Source organism: Phaseolus vulgaris, chromosome 10 (assembly GCF_051622355.1).
Source record: "Phaseolus vulgaris cultivar YP4 chromosome 10, ASM5162235v1, whole genome shotgun sequence".
Lineage (NCBI taxonomy): Eukaryota > Viridiplantae > Streptophyta > Magnoliopsida > Fabales > Fabaceae > Phaseolus > Phaseolus vulgaris.
In genome coordinates this window covers 32,077,369-32,091,945 of record NC_143507.1, presented here as the reverse complement: position 1 = coordinate 32,091,945, position 14,577 = coordinate 32,077,369, and positions in this window count along the sequence as shown.

Sequence of the window (14,577 nt, the reverse complement as noted above, 5' to 3'; positions counted from 1 at the left end):
AGGAAAGATAGATTTCCAACTAAGAGAAAGTCCAAACATAGTCCCCGGGGTGATGGACCTTTCCAAATCCTCAAGAGAAAAAATAACAATGCATATAAGCTTGCTTTGCATGCGGAGTACAAAGTACATGATACTTTTAATGTTATTGATTTAACTCCTTTTATAGGTAATAATGAAGAAGAAGAAGCATTGGATTTGAGGAAAAATCCTCTTCAAGAGGGAGGGGATGATGGAAGAGGCCCAAGGACAAGCCCACATGCAAGCCCAACAAAGAGAAGATCCGGGCCTACCACTAGAGCTATGGCCAAAAAGATGAAGGAAGACTAGAATACTGCTACTGATGGCAGAGAAACCTTCTTATACATGTTTAAACCATAAAATAATTTTAAACTTCATTTGGATATGGATTGAATTAAAATTCAATCTAAACTCATCTTAAAAAAACAAAGGTTAAAATCTAACATGATTATAGAGCTTTACATAAACATTTGGTGAGTTATGATAAGAAGTACTTTTATGATAATTAGGAAAAACAATCTTTTGTAACTATTTTTTCACATAATTATTTTGATTTGACAATAAATTTATTCACATCAAAATCAGTAGCATGAGAATTGAAGTAATTTAAATTATATATAAGTGGAAGCAAAAATAATGGAATTCATCATAGAAACAAAATTTGAAAGAAAATACAAAATGGGTGATGAGGATGAGAACAAGTTGTTGCCTTGGGGAAATGAAGATTGGAAGAACTTGCAAAGGTCTCAGTTTCAACTCCTGCTTCTACTTATTGTTATAAAAAAGAGTGAGTCTTTTCAATGAAAAAGGGAAATGATAGTAATTCATGAATAATAACTTTGGTCATATAAAAAATATATACTTAACTAAGTTGCATTAAGTATATCATAAGAAAGCAAGAAATTTCAATAAAAGTGAGATATTAATTTTGAGTTCAATTTTGTTTTTGATATAGAGGGCATTCTCTCATGATCAACTTTGAAGAATGAAAAATATCAAATAAGTGAATGATAAGGAAAAAGAACACAAGGAAATCAAAAAAGTTGTTGGTGCTCATTTGATCTAAAAGGTTTGACTTTTTTTACTTTACATTATTTTTTGTTAATGAATATTTTTACAAAAAATTTCTCATTTTATCTAAAATGTTTGATTCTTTTTACTTTACATTATTTTCTTTTAATGAACATTTTTACAAATTTTTGTGTGCTTGCATGATGCTTTTGCTCTATGGTAGTTATGAAACAAATAGAAAAAGTGAGTGAAAAAAGTGAGAAAAATAGAATCAAAATGAATGAATGTTGTTTGATTGAGGTGGAATTAAGAAAAATTATATTTATTATAATATTATTTTATATTTTTATTATTATTATTATTTTTTCCTCTAATGTAAAAAATATATATTTAAAAAGGAGAAAAATAATATTTAAAAAATATTATTTTAAACTCTTTATTATTTGATTAATATTGACTCTTTTTCTTATCAGCTGATTAATATTGACTAGTTTGCATCCAAAATGTCAAAACATTATAGGTTGATAGATCATTGTTCATTCAGATTGTTAATGTTAAAAGATATTTTGCTTCGAACTGTGTTGGAGATCCTACATCGACTAGAGATTAGAGCCTTCCATTGTATATAAGTGGGTGCAAACCTCAACCCTATGAACCGGTTTTATGGGGTTGAGTTAGACTTAAAGTCCACTTTCTAATATGGTATCAGAGTCATTTCGATCCTATCCTAGCGAGTATTTGTTGGGTTTATCAGGCCACCACCCATAATATGTTATCCCACGCACGAGCTTCTATCTATCACTCTCGGCGTGAGGGAGTGTGTTGGAGATCCCACATCGACTAGAGATAAGGACAATTCATTGTATATAAATGGGTGCAGACCTCAACCCTATGAGCCGGTTTTATGGGGTTGAGTTAGGCTTAAAGTCCACTTCGTAATATGGTATCAGAGCCATTTCGAGCCTATCCTAGCGAGTATTTGTGTTGGGCCTATCGTGCCACCCGCTATCGGGCTGCTATCGGACCACCCATAATATATAGTCCCACGCACGAGTTGGCAGTCTCGGCGTGAGGGGGGTGTGTTGGAGATCCCACATTGACTAGAGATTAGAGCCTTCCATTGTATATAAGTGGGTGCAAACCTCAACCCTATGAACCGGTTTTATGGGGTTGAGTTAGACTTAAAGTCCACTTTCTAATACGAACAATAATGTCTTGTTCAATATACAATGTGTAAGTAATTATTATCATCCTTCTTTATAATGTATATTTTGCAATTTGAATCTTGATAGAAAATTTGAACTTAATGTATATTATATTGAATGTAATTTAATTTTGTAAATTCTTTAATTTCATATTATCAATGTAATATTTAACCATCATAATTTGGTTTTGAGAAAGAATCTCATTTATTTTGCAATTAAGTTAGTTGTGGTAAAAAGGGATCATCCTTTTTGTTGGAAATTAATTTTATGCTAGTGGTTGAATCCTTCAAGAAACCTATTCTTGCTATGGTTCCTTTTGATTTAGGCATCGAGACTTTAGATTTTCATGATTGTACATATGTTTGGTTTTGTTCTCGCCGGCTCGAAGTCGGTCGGAATTCAAATGAGCTCCTGGTGGCCTCCATTCAAGCTTTAGTAGATCAGCTTCCAGAGAACGAGTGGGGGCTCCTCCTGCGATTACACTTCGATGCTCAAGTCAGTAAGAGCATAAAATTTTGTGTATATAGTGAATGTAATGTAAAAAAGCGAGTTGAGATCCTCCCTGGGGGTGGTCGTTTATTTATAAGGCCTCATGGGCTTGGCCTTTGGACCTTGGCTTTCCCGGGCATTAGTGTGTAATATTATGGTAACCTTTCCTGCAATCTGAATATATCGGAACATTTTGTGTTCATTTAATCAAAGCAGTTATGCAACGTAATCCGGAACATTTGTGCAAGCAAATCAGGGTATTTAGGTGATATAATTAGGGATATTGTGCAATTAAATCATAGTATTCAAGCGATATTATTAGGGATATTGTGCAAGTAAATCAGAGTATTCAAGCAATATAATTAGGGATATTGTGCAAGTAAATTAGAGTATTCAAGCGATATGATTAGGGATATTGTGCAGGTAAATCAGAGTATTCAAACGATATAATCAAGGATATTGCGCCAGCGACTCAGAGTATTTATTAGATTTGGCGAAGCCATTTTACGATGTTTATTTCGCTAAGACTGTCGGATTGGGCTTAGGCCTGCCTTTTCTTCCTATCAAGCCTCCTCGGCCTGATTCCTCTTAGGCCCAATCGGCCCAATATCTGACAGACCTTATCGGCCCAATTCCTGGCAGTATCGGGACGGTACAGGTTTGGTCTCATGTTGGTACTTGTTTTTGGGTTTTCTTTCTTTTACTAATGTCACTCTTTAAGGGGCACATGATTGACAAACTTTGGGATGTCAACCTAGTTAGGATACCAAAATTTTATAGTGATGTCTAGAGTAAAATAACCTTTAATGAAAAAAATGTGCAAGAAGTTTGATTCTACTTACTCTTCTAAATTGTTCTTTAATTTTTGTATGTTGACGTGACAAGTTAAGATTTATTTTCCTAATGAACAAATATTTAGATGCAATTTAGTTATGTGTCTTCTTAAATTTAATATTTAGCATTTATAATATAGTTTTAAAAAAATCTACTAATAAATAATATTTACCAAAATTCATTTTTTACCTCCCCAAACTCTTATCAGATAAAACATAAATTCAATACATATAAATTAAATATTTGAAAAGAATGCATAAATGAAAATAAAAAAAAATAAAAGAACACATAATTTCAGGAAGGATAAGTAGAAGCATGACAAGAAAGGATGTTCTTGCACACGCAAAAGTTATCTTAGTTTCTTAATTTTGTATTCATGAATTCTAATTTGTATTGTTTATCCTTTATTTTTCTTTGTAAAATAATTTTACATAGTAATTTTATCTTATGTTGTTTTTTAGCCTAACAAGCTCAAAAAAGAGGTACAAGGTGTGACCATAAGAGTGCAGAGAATCATGAAGCATGTGAAAATCATTCAAGCCCACTAAGAGCCCATGTGAAGTTGAACCAATGATTAGACAAAGTAAAGTCAAAGTGAGAAAAGCATAAATGATCTATTAATTTTCCTCTTCTTTCATTTTGTAATATATATATATATATATATATTTTGTGAGAGTGATCACAATTATTGAGTGTTACATTGGTGCTTAGAAGTCAAGTGGTGATTTGATGATGTTTATCTTGGAGGAGAAAAATAAAGCTTTTTGAAGATTATCTATTGGATTATCTATTATTGTCCATGGTTTCTTTCTTTAATCTGCACAATCCTAATTTTTTTATCCACTCACAAAATCTAATTTATTAATAGCTCTTCATCATTCCAAATTATTTCAATTGGTATTAATAATTCTTAATCACCTCCAATTGCCATCAAATTAGGTATATGTTTTTACTTTATTTAAAATCTCATGCATTAATTTATGTTTTTATTTAACTTATGTGTGAATCCCAATTTTTCCAATTCCATTTCACCAAACTAAACCTCAATTTGGTCAATTATAGGTTAAGTCAACTCTTAGAATTACAGGTTAATTTTTGTACCGACCAGTCTCCGGGGTTGACCAACCACTGGTAACGTTGGTGCCAAGTAAGCGGGTCCCACGAGCAACGCGGGCCAGTACCTCACAAGACACGTGCGCCAAATGAGCCAAGAGTGGTCAGACATCGGTCATCAGGATGTACCGACTTGCCACTCAGCAGTGTGGAGAGGTCGGACATCAGAAGTCCAAATAGTAGAGATGGGCCACGAGAAGTGGATCCCAGATCACACGCCAGTTGTCAGTAAGGGAGAAGCCTAGATCACGAGTGTCATGCGTGTAGAGTGGACGACGCGTTCAAGCGTGACACAAAGTATAAAAGCCACTGAAAGGATATGGTCAGCAAGGGCCACGATCAGGAGCGAGCTGCATGCATGGCACGTGAACAGCTTGGGCACTCTCAGAGACGGGTGACCCCAGAGATCAGGTGCACGAGGATGCATCCAGGTGGTCATCCCGTCAGAGGTTGCACTCCAATTAGGGACCCCACGCACTAGGTTATCCAAAGAGTAAGGTAACAACAGTGTGGGGCCCGCCCATTAGAAAGGTCCATTTTCAGGTAAACAGGAAACCCTAGTTTCAGTCTATAAATAATAAGTTAACAGACTTGGCAAAGGGAGAACTCTCTTGCACCGTTAACACACACACAACAACCAGAATATACAGTTTTCGGTGTTTCCTAGCCCTAGTACTGACTTGAGTGTCGGAGTGCAAACGGTCGCTAGGACGCCCATTGTCTTTGTGTTACAGGTGTTCATTACAGGAACCGCAACAACGAACACAAGGACTCTGAGCGTGAGTGTGACGTAGACGCACGAAGACGTTTCGAGTCAACCGGCAGAAACAATTTATTTCTTAAAATAATAATTATACTTTTTAATGACTTTTTTAACAAAATGTACATATGTTATAATTGATTTATTAAATCAATACATTTTTAAATTAAAATTAGTTTTATTAATGTTAGTTAAAATTCAATATATATATATAGAGAGAGAGATTTAATATTTTTATCATTTTTGGATATAATATTTTTATCATTTTTAAAGCAAAGCAAGATGGTTTTTGTTTTGGAATAAGTGGGCTTAAGTAATCTTATTAGGCAAATTCTCCATGCACCATATCAATTCCAACTTGCTTGCACCCAATCTGCATTCAAATAACAAAAGTGTCAATAACGAAAAGGTCCCTCTGAAACGATGAAAATAATCTTACATAAAAAAAGTCTAAAACTTTTTTTTTTCTGAATACATTTTTGAATTTGAATATCCGAAACACATTTTTGAATTCTGGAAATTCTATTTTCTGAACACATTTTTGAATTCTATAAACTCTTTTCCGAAATGTATTTCAATTTTTGTGTTCTAAATCTGGATTTTCAGAACATATTTCTGAATTATGAAATTTCTTTTTCAGAATGTATTTTTTTTGCAGATAGCTTCTTCCTGCACCTCCATGACTTCTTTTGTCACACCATACTAAAAGTGCATTTACTATTATACCCTTCGATGAAAAAAACTAAAATATTATTTTAACCTAATTCCAATTGTTTTTCACTGTGTCTCTTTCACTCTCCAGCTTTCACTCTCCGCGCCACAGTCACCCCCTCCCACCTCCTTCCAAGCTTTCTCCTTCTCTCCATCACTCCTTCTCTCAAATTCTTCTTCTCTCAAAGTTCTCATCCTTTCTAAACCTCTCATTCTCCATATTCACCAGTGCCCTTTTCATTCACACGTTAGTAAGTTTAATTTTACTGGTTTTGTACATATTAGAAAGCGTTTGTGTGCTTGTGCTCCTTCACGGAAATAGGCACCGGATTATGTATTCTGATACATTTTAACAACAAAATGTATTCTGGATTATGTAATCCATAAGTCAAATTTGAAGTTCTAAAATGACTTTTGGATTGCATAATCTGTAAGTCAAATTTTGACAACGAAATGAGTTATGGGTTGTGTGCTCCGTAAGTCATATTTGAAGTTTCAAAATGACTTTCGGATTGCGTAATCCGTAAACCAAATTTCAACATGAGTTTCGGATTCTGTAATCTGTAAGACATATATCAAGTTCAAAATTGACTTTCGAATTGCGTAATCCATAGTTCATTTAGTATCGGATTACACAATCCGAAAGTGTGATTTTGCTACGTTCTAGATCTGCTATACTTACAAATTATCTAATCCAGAACACTCTTGTTTTATGCATAAATAACCGGATTGTGTAATCTGGTGATCTAGCGGCTTAGTAGAATGAGAAGCATTGTCACCCGCACCAGCACGTTACCACCGCCGACCACCAGCTCAAACAACACCTCACCACCACCACACCAAGCACCTTCTCTTTCACTCTGCACCACCACACACCATGCACCTTCTTTTTCATTTGCGGACAAAAAGTGAAGCAACTTTAATTTTTATCTTTTTATTGAAGGACAATTTTGATATTTGAAAAGTTTATGGAGGTGCCAAAGAAGTCATGGAGGTGCATAAAGAAATTATCTTTTTTGCATTACGATTTTTTTTTCCAAATGAGAATTTGACTTTTAAATTATATTTTTTAAATTCTAAATTTTCAAATCTAAAATAAAAGATAATTTTAGAAATTATAAAACATGCATGTTAAAATTAAATGGTGCGGGAAGAACTTCACATCTTATTATTACCACTTGACTTTCAAGGTTGAGCTCATAATAGGGTTATTGAATATGTGAATGTATTGATTTAAAGTTTAATTCTTCAACGTGATTCAATCAATGTTAATTAAAGAATATATCTATATTTTAAAAATATTTTTATATAATTGAATACAAAAAGGAGAAATCTTTATTTTTATTGAATAATAACACTAAGTAAAAATAAAAGTTTTTTCTATGTTAACATTTTTATTGGGCTCAAAATTACTAAGCCCAAAGCATTCTTTTCACTTTATCAAACTCTTATTATGTTAATTGATATTGACTAGTTCATATCATAATATAAAAAGTTTTTAGGTTATTAATTCATTATTTAATCAAATTGTTAAATATATTTTCCTTAAAACTAAAATTCCTTATTCAAAATATGTTTTATGTTGTACAATTGTTTTGGAGTATCTTTTAAGTCTTCATATTATATGTCATTATTTATTAAACTCTTTTCCTATTATCCTATATTGTGTATATGTTGCATTTAAACCTTTGCAACAAGATTTCAACTTAACACATTTAATATAATTTAATTTTTTACATTCTTTAATTTTAAGTATTTAATTCATAATTTAGTTTCGAAAAAATCTCATTTGTTTATAAAGTTTAAGAGGTTTGATTCTTCTCATCTTTTACACTTACTTTCTCAGATAAATTATTACTACTTTTCTTTCTCCTTTACACAATGTTTTCAAGAGCTATAAGTGAAATATTTCACAATTATTTTCTTTTCAATTTCCAAACTAAGGCTCTTACTAGTTTTCATCTTTGTCAATCAATTCCTCTCATTTTTGTTTTAATATTTGATTTCTTTTCTTTTTTGTGTTCCCTTATATAAATTCTGAATTATTTACTTCAATTTTTACTATTAATTTAATTATTTATGTGGTTGGTTTTTAAATATTAAGATTGATATTTTCAAGACTTTTGTTAGTTAGCTTTACTCGTGATGTTTTAATGAATTAGTTATTGATATTTATTTTATTATCATTTCATTTTTTATATGTTGTATTGAAACTGCTACAAAAATTTGTCAGTTTACTTGAATCTTTGAAATGGTTCTATAGTATTTAAGGGCATAACATATTAGATATACTTCGATTAAAATTCATTTTAAAAGTAATTTATTAGAAAACTGGTTTCAAAATTAGAGGTTAAGGAACCTCTAGGGATCTTTGACATGATTCTGTTGACTTAGTACCAACAGTTACGCACACAATCAAACCAATATCACATAAGTTTTAGTAAATAATTAAAATTATATGTAAGTGAAATAAAAAAAAATCAAATTCTATATACATAGAAACAAAAGTTGAGGAAATATTAATAAAATGAAAAAAAATAGAAACTTTAGTTGTCAAAAATGGAGATTATAAGAAGTTTAAATAAAAGAATTTCACTTTCAACTCTTGGTGTTTGTGACAAAGCAATAAAAATTTGTGTGAGAAAACATATTGTAAAGGATACTATTATTAAGTATTTAGTTTACTTTTCACAGATTTTGGGGAAGTAAAATACAATTTTATTTCAAATAAACCCAAACCCTTTATAATAGTATTAAATAATAAATTAGTATAATGAAATTGAAGAAAGCAAGAAATTAAATTTTCATAAAAGTAGTATTTGTTATATTTTTTTTTAAAGTTTTAAATGTAATATGTCGAAAATAAACATGTAATAGTAGGAATGTTTAGTAAGTAATGGCATGTAATATGAACACATCTTCAACACCTTTATAAGGTGTGGAAAAAATGGTGCATGAAGTTAGATTTTTTTTATTATAGAGTCTAAAATATATTTCTTTACAAATGCACACAGCAGTCTTCGGTCTAGACTCTCATAACTAGCATGAAGCAGACCACATAAGTCAGACAATTCTACAGCAGCCTGTATGCGCTCATGAGGTGCTCCTAACTTATTTATCTTCCTCCCATGTGAAACGACCTTCAACTCACCACGATCCTACAACAATCAACATATATCATCAATAATCCGGAATACATAACAAATACAAAAAATTATTTTTCATTACTTACCAAACCATCCCACAACTGTTTGGCTACATGATGTTCATAATTAACAAGTAAGGACTTTATCCAATGGCCCTCCTGGATAGCCTTCATCATCAACTTCAACTTCTTCTTGTTCAATATAATCTTCAAACTGTTCATTTGGAATTGAAGTACTAGGGTCACCCCGTTTTCTTCTAACCGATGCAGTTGGACGCACACGATCCAAATTAGAACTTCCTCCACCTCTAGCCCGCACCATCTTACATTTCATAAAAGTAACATTCAATCCAACATATATAAAAAAATTATAACACATATAGTCTAAAACAGTTGTGAAAAATTTCATAGAAGCCAAGTGCCCTAAGTACCTCACACTAATACGGATATTAATATCCGCATAACAACAACAACATTTTGGATAAAAATATTCGCAAGTCAAATGTATCTTACGGACAAAAATATCTGGAACCCATTATTGAATTACGCACAAAAATATTCGGAACCCATTATTGAAGTACGGATAAAAATATCCGCAAGCCACTATTCAAGTGCGGAAAAAAAAATCCGGAAGCCAATATTGAAGTGCGGATAAAATAATCTGGAAGCCACTAGTGAAGTGCGGATATAAATATCCGGAAGCCAATATTGATCTACGGATAAAATTATCCAGAAGCCACTATTCTACAGATAAAAAATGGCGATGAAGGGTACCTTGACTTCTTTGACGATGGTTCCCTCTACCTGTGAAGATGAAGCTCACTCACGGCGAAGCAAACGAACACTGCGAAGGTGGCTCACGGTGTTGAACGGTGGCTGACGGTATCTCCCAGCAGTTGTTGCTTCACGCACAAAGGAAGAAGAACAACAATAGGGTTGGGTGCTTACATTGGGTGCAAATAACAATTTATGTATTTTTTAATTTCATTAAGGGTAATTTGGTCTTTTCATACATATCATTGGGTGCCAGTTAAAAAGCATCGGGTGCAGGGAGAGGAAGTTCATGGTTGTGTGAAGCTTTGCTTTGAGCTGCAAAAGAGGAGGTTACATTCATTGTTGGGCACGGACATTCAGTGTAAGCTTCGTTTGCCAAGTTAATGAGGTAAGTAATCCATTTTCGGTCGTTTCTGGTTTTTGTTCGAGCACAGCTGGTCCTGGATATCAGAATCCGAAATTCTGTTTTTTTTTACTACTGATATTAATATCCAGAAGTCAAAAATTTCAATACAGATATTAATATCCGGAAGTGTGGATCGTTGCTTCCGGACGCTCATATCCGTAGTTCATCATTGCCTTACGGATGTACATATCCAGAACTAGTTTATGCAATCCGGAAGCTAAATGGTGATATTTTTTTTGTTATGGATTTATTTATCCGGAAGCTAAGTGTTCATTTTTTTCAACAGCCCAATGGTTACAACAGAGTCATACATGGGAGTTTTAGGGGAGATTTATGTGTGGGATGGATTAGATGATGTTGATCTGGAGCAGTCAATAAGTTATAACGCATTAGATAATGAATACAGGGCACAAGAATAAAGTGAGGCATTTTCTACAGCTGAGGTATGGTCAATGTTGGGTTGTGAATGCTTTTTTTATGAATTATTTTAAAATTTGGCATATGTTATTGTAGGTATTTCGTGATCGAGATGAGTTGTTAGAGTGGGCGAGAAGTGTTGGCTATAGTTATGGGTTTGTTATTGTTATATTAAGGTCGGATACATGGACGGGCCAACGAGGTGTCTACGGATAAAAATATCCGTAAGCCAGTGAGGTGTCTACGGATATCAATGTCCGGAAGTGAGTGACGTGTCTACTAAAACAAAAGTAACGTGAAGCAAAAACCGATAAGGTTCAATTATAAAATCCATATTGAAACATATAGATAAGGTTCAAATACATTGTCATGGATAAAAATATTACATAAAAAGAAATCCTAATACATTGTCAATCATTCCTACGTGCATGTCACCTGACATAAACAACTCTTTCATCAGTCGCTCCTCGTGCTAACATAATGGCTGCTTGTATGCCTTCCCAAACAGGACTGCCCTCCACGACATCGCCATGATTAAGTAATGGTTGCAATGTCTCTGTAATTCTACGACAAATACCCTACAAGAATAAATGACATACTATTAGAAAAAGATAATAAAAATTAATACGTTAATAAGGTTAGAAGCATACCAGAGCAGGATGTGACTCCTCAGGATGACTTGGCACTGTTTCGTGATCACGTGCATCTGAGGGTACCGGTACAGGATGGTCATCCTCATCCGTATTAATCACATATGGATGTGATACAGATCTAAACCAAGCCATGTACTCTTGAACGCAAGCGTTAGGATGAGGTGTTATGGCATAGTCATGTATGACATAATCATTGAAATGTAACCATCGACGATCCATTTCATTTGTATTTGGATGACCATGTCCAAGTACAGATGGGTTGCGAGGGATGATCTGTGTATAGCCATACTGACGCAGAAAACGTTCTGGCATGTGCAACTGTGTCCAATTTCCAAGCCTCAAATAACCACAAAATAAGGAAATCCACTCAAATGGACGTTCTTCCCTGTGCTCGTTGTATGAACAAAACCAAATGGAAGCTGGTGTCAATGTATCCAACTGTGATCGAACAACAACAATTGAAGTACCTTTTCCAACATCATACAGCCTACGTCGAGGTTGATCTTCAGAATACAATGCTTGCATACGTCTCATCCCTATAGACGGGAAGTGCTCATAAATCCACCCCTGCAACAATGTTGCATAACCAACTAGTTGTTTTGTGTTTGCATAACTACAATCCCCTAGCTGCTCATACAAGTGAGTTAGGGCAGCTGCTGCCTAAGAATATCCCCCGGTAAGCCTCGAATCAACAAAAAATCCAAGATAAAACACATTTACTAATGTAACACTCTTGTCCACAAAAATAGTGCAACCGACAAGGTGAAATAAGTATGCTCTGGCAGCCACAGTCCACTGCCTCCTTGAGCATGCGTCTTCATACACATCTCTTAACTAACTCAGGCGCACATGAGCTCCCGGACAGTGTCTTGTTTCTTCAGATGCAAATGCACGGTCAACACGGAGGGATTCTACCAATAAATCAGTCGCCGAATCTGAATCTAAGGTTTCCTGCGTGTAAAAATGACTGACAATGGGTAAATGTAACAAATTTGACACATCATCAAGAGTGATGGTCATCTCCCCAACCGGTAAATGAAAAATGTTTGTCTCTGCATGCCACCTCTTTACAAAAGCACACAACAGTCCTCGGTCTAGACTCTCATAACTAGCATGAAGCAGACCACCTAAGCCAGACAATTCTACAGCAGCCTGTATGCGCTCATGAGGTGCTCCTAACTTATCTATCTTCCTCCCTTGTGAAACGATCTTCAGCTCACCCAATCCTACAATAATCAACATATATCATCAATAATCCGGAATACATAACATATACAAAAAATTATTTTTCATTACTTACCAAACCATCTCACAACTGTTTGGCTACATGATGTTCATAATTAACAAGTAAGGACTTATCCAATGGACCTCCTGGATAGCCTTCATCATCAACTTCAACTTCTTCTTGTTCAATATAATCTTCAAACTGTTCATTTGGAATTGAAGTATTAGGGCCACCCCGTTTTCTTCTAACCGATGCAGTTGGACGCACACGATCCAAATTAGAACTTCCTCCACCTCTAGTTCGCACCATCTTACATTTCATAAAAGTAACATTCAATCCAACATATATAAAAAAATTATAACACATATAGTCTAAAATAGTTGTGAAAAATTTCATAGAAGCCAAGTGCCCTAAGTACCTCACACTAATACAGATATTAATATCCGCAGAACAACAACAACATTTTGGGTAAAAATATCCACAAGTCAAATGTATCTTATGGACAAAAATATCCAGAACCCATTATTGAATTACGGACAAAAATATCCAAAACCCATTATTGAAGTATGGATAAAAATATCCGCAAGCCACTATTCAAGTGCGGACAAAAAAATACGGAAGCCAATATTGAAGTGCAGATAAAATAATCTGGAAGCCACTAGTGAAGTTCGGATATAAATATCCGGAAGCCAATATTGATTTGCGGATAAAATTATCCCGAAGCCACTATTCTACAAATAAAAAACGGCGATGAAGGGTACCTTGACTTCTTCGACGATGGTTCCCTCTACCTGCGAAGATGAAGCTCACAGTGGGCAATTCGGTCTTTTCATACATATATTTTACCCTTTTTCTCTCCGGTAGATTCTCCCTGCACCCGATGCGGGTAGATTCTCCCTGCACCCGATGCTTTTTAACTGGCACCCAATCATATGTATGAAAAGACCAAATTACCCTTAATGAAATTAAAAAATACATAAATTGTGATTTGCACCCAATGTAAGCACTCAACCCTATTGTTCTTCTTCTTCCTTTGTGCGTTTGTGCGTGAAGCAGCAGCTGCAGGGAGACACCGTGAGCCACCGTTCAACACCGTGAGCCACCGTTCAACACCGTGAGCCACCTTCGCAGTGTTCGTTTGCTTCGCCGTGAGTGATCTTCATCTTCGCAGGTAGAGGGAACCATCGTCAAAGAAGTCAAGGTACTCTTCATCGCCATTTTTTATCTCTAGAATAGTGGCTTCCGGATAATTTTATCCGCAGATCAATATTGGCTTCCGGATATTTATATCCGCACTTCCCTAGTGGCTTCCAGATTATTTTATCCGCACTTCAATATTGGCTTCCGGATTTTTTTGTCCACACTTGAATAGTGACTTGTGGATATTTTTATCCGTACTTGAATAATGAGTTTCAGATATTTTTGTCTGTAATTCAATAATGGGTTCCGGATATTTTTGTCTGTAAGATACATTTGACTTGTGGATATTTTTATCCAAAATATTGTTGTTGTTCTGCGGATATTAATATCCGTATTAGTGTGAGGTACATTGGGCACTTGGCTTCTATGAAATTTTTCACAACTGTTTTAGACTATATGTGTTATAATTTTTTTATATATGTTGGATTGAATGTTACTTTTATGAAATGTAAGATGGTGCGGACTAGAGGTGGAAGAAGTTCTAATTTGGATCGTGTGCGTCCAACTGCATCGGTTAGAAGAAAACGAGGTGGCCCTAGTACTTCAATTCCAAATGAACAGTTTGAAGATTATATTGAACAAGAAGTTGAAGTTGATGATGAAGGCTATCAAGGAG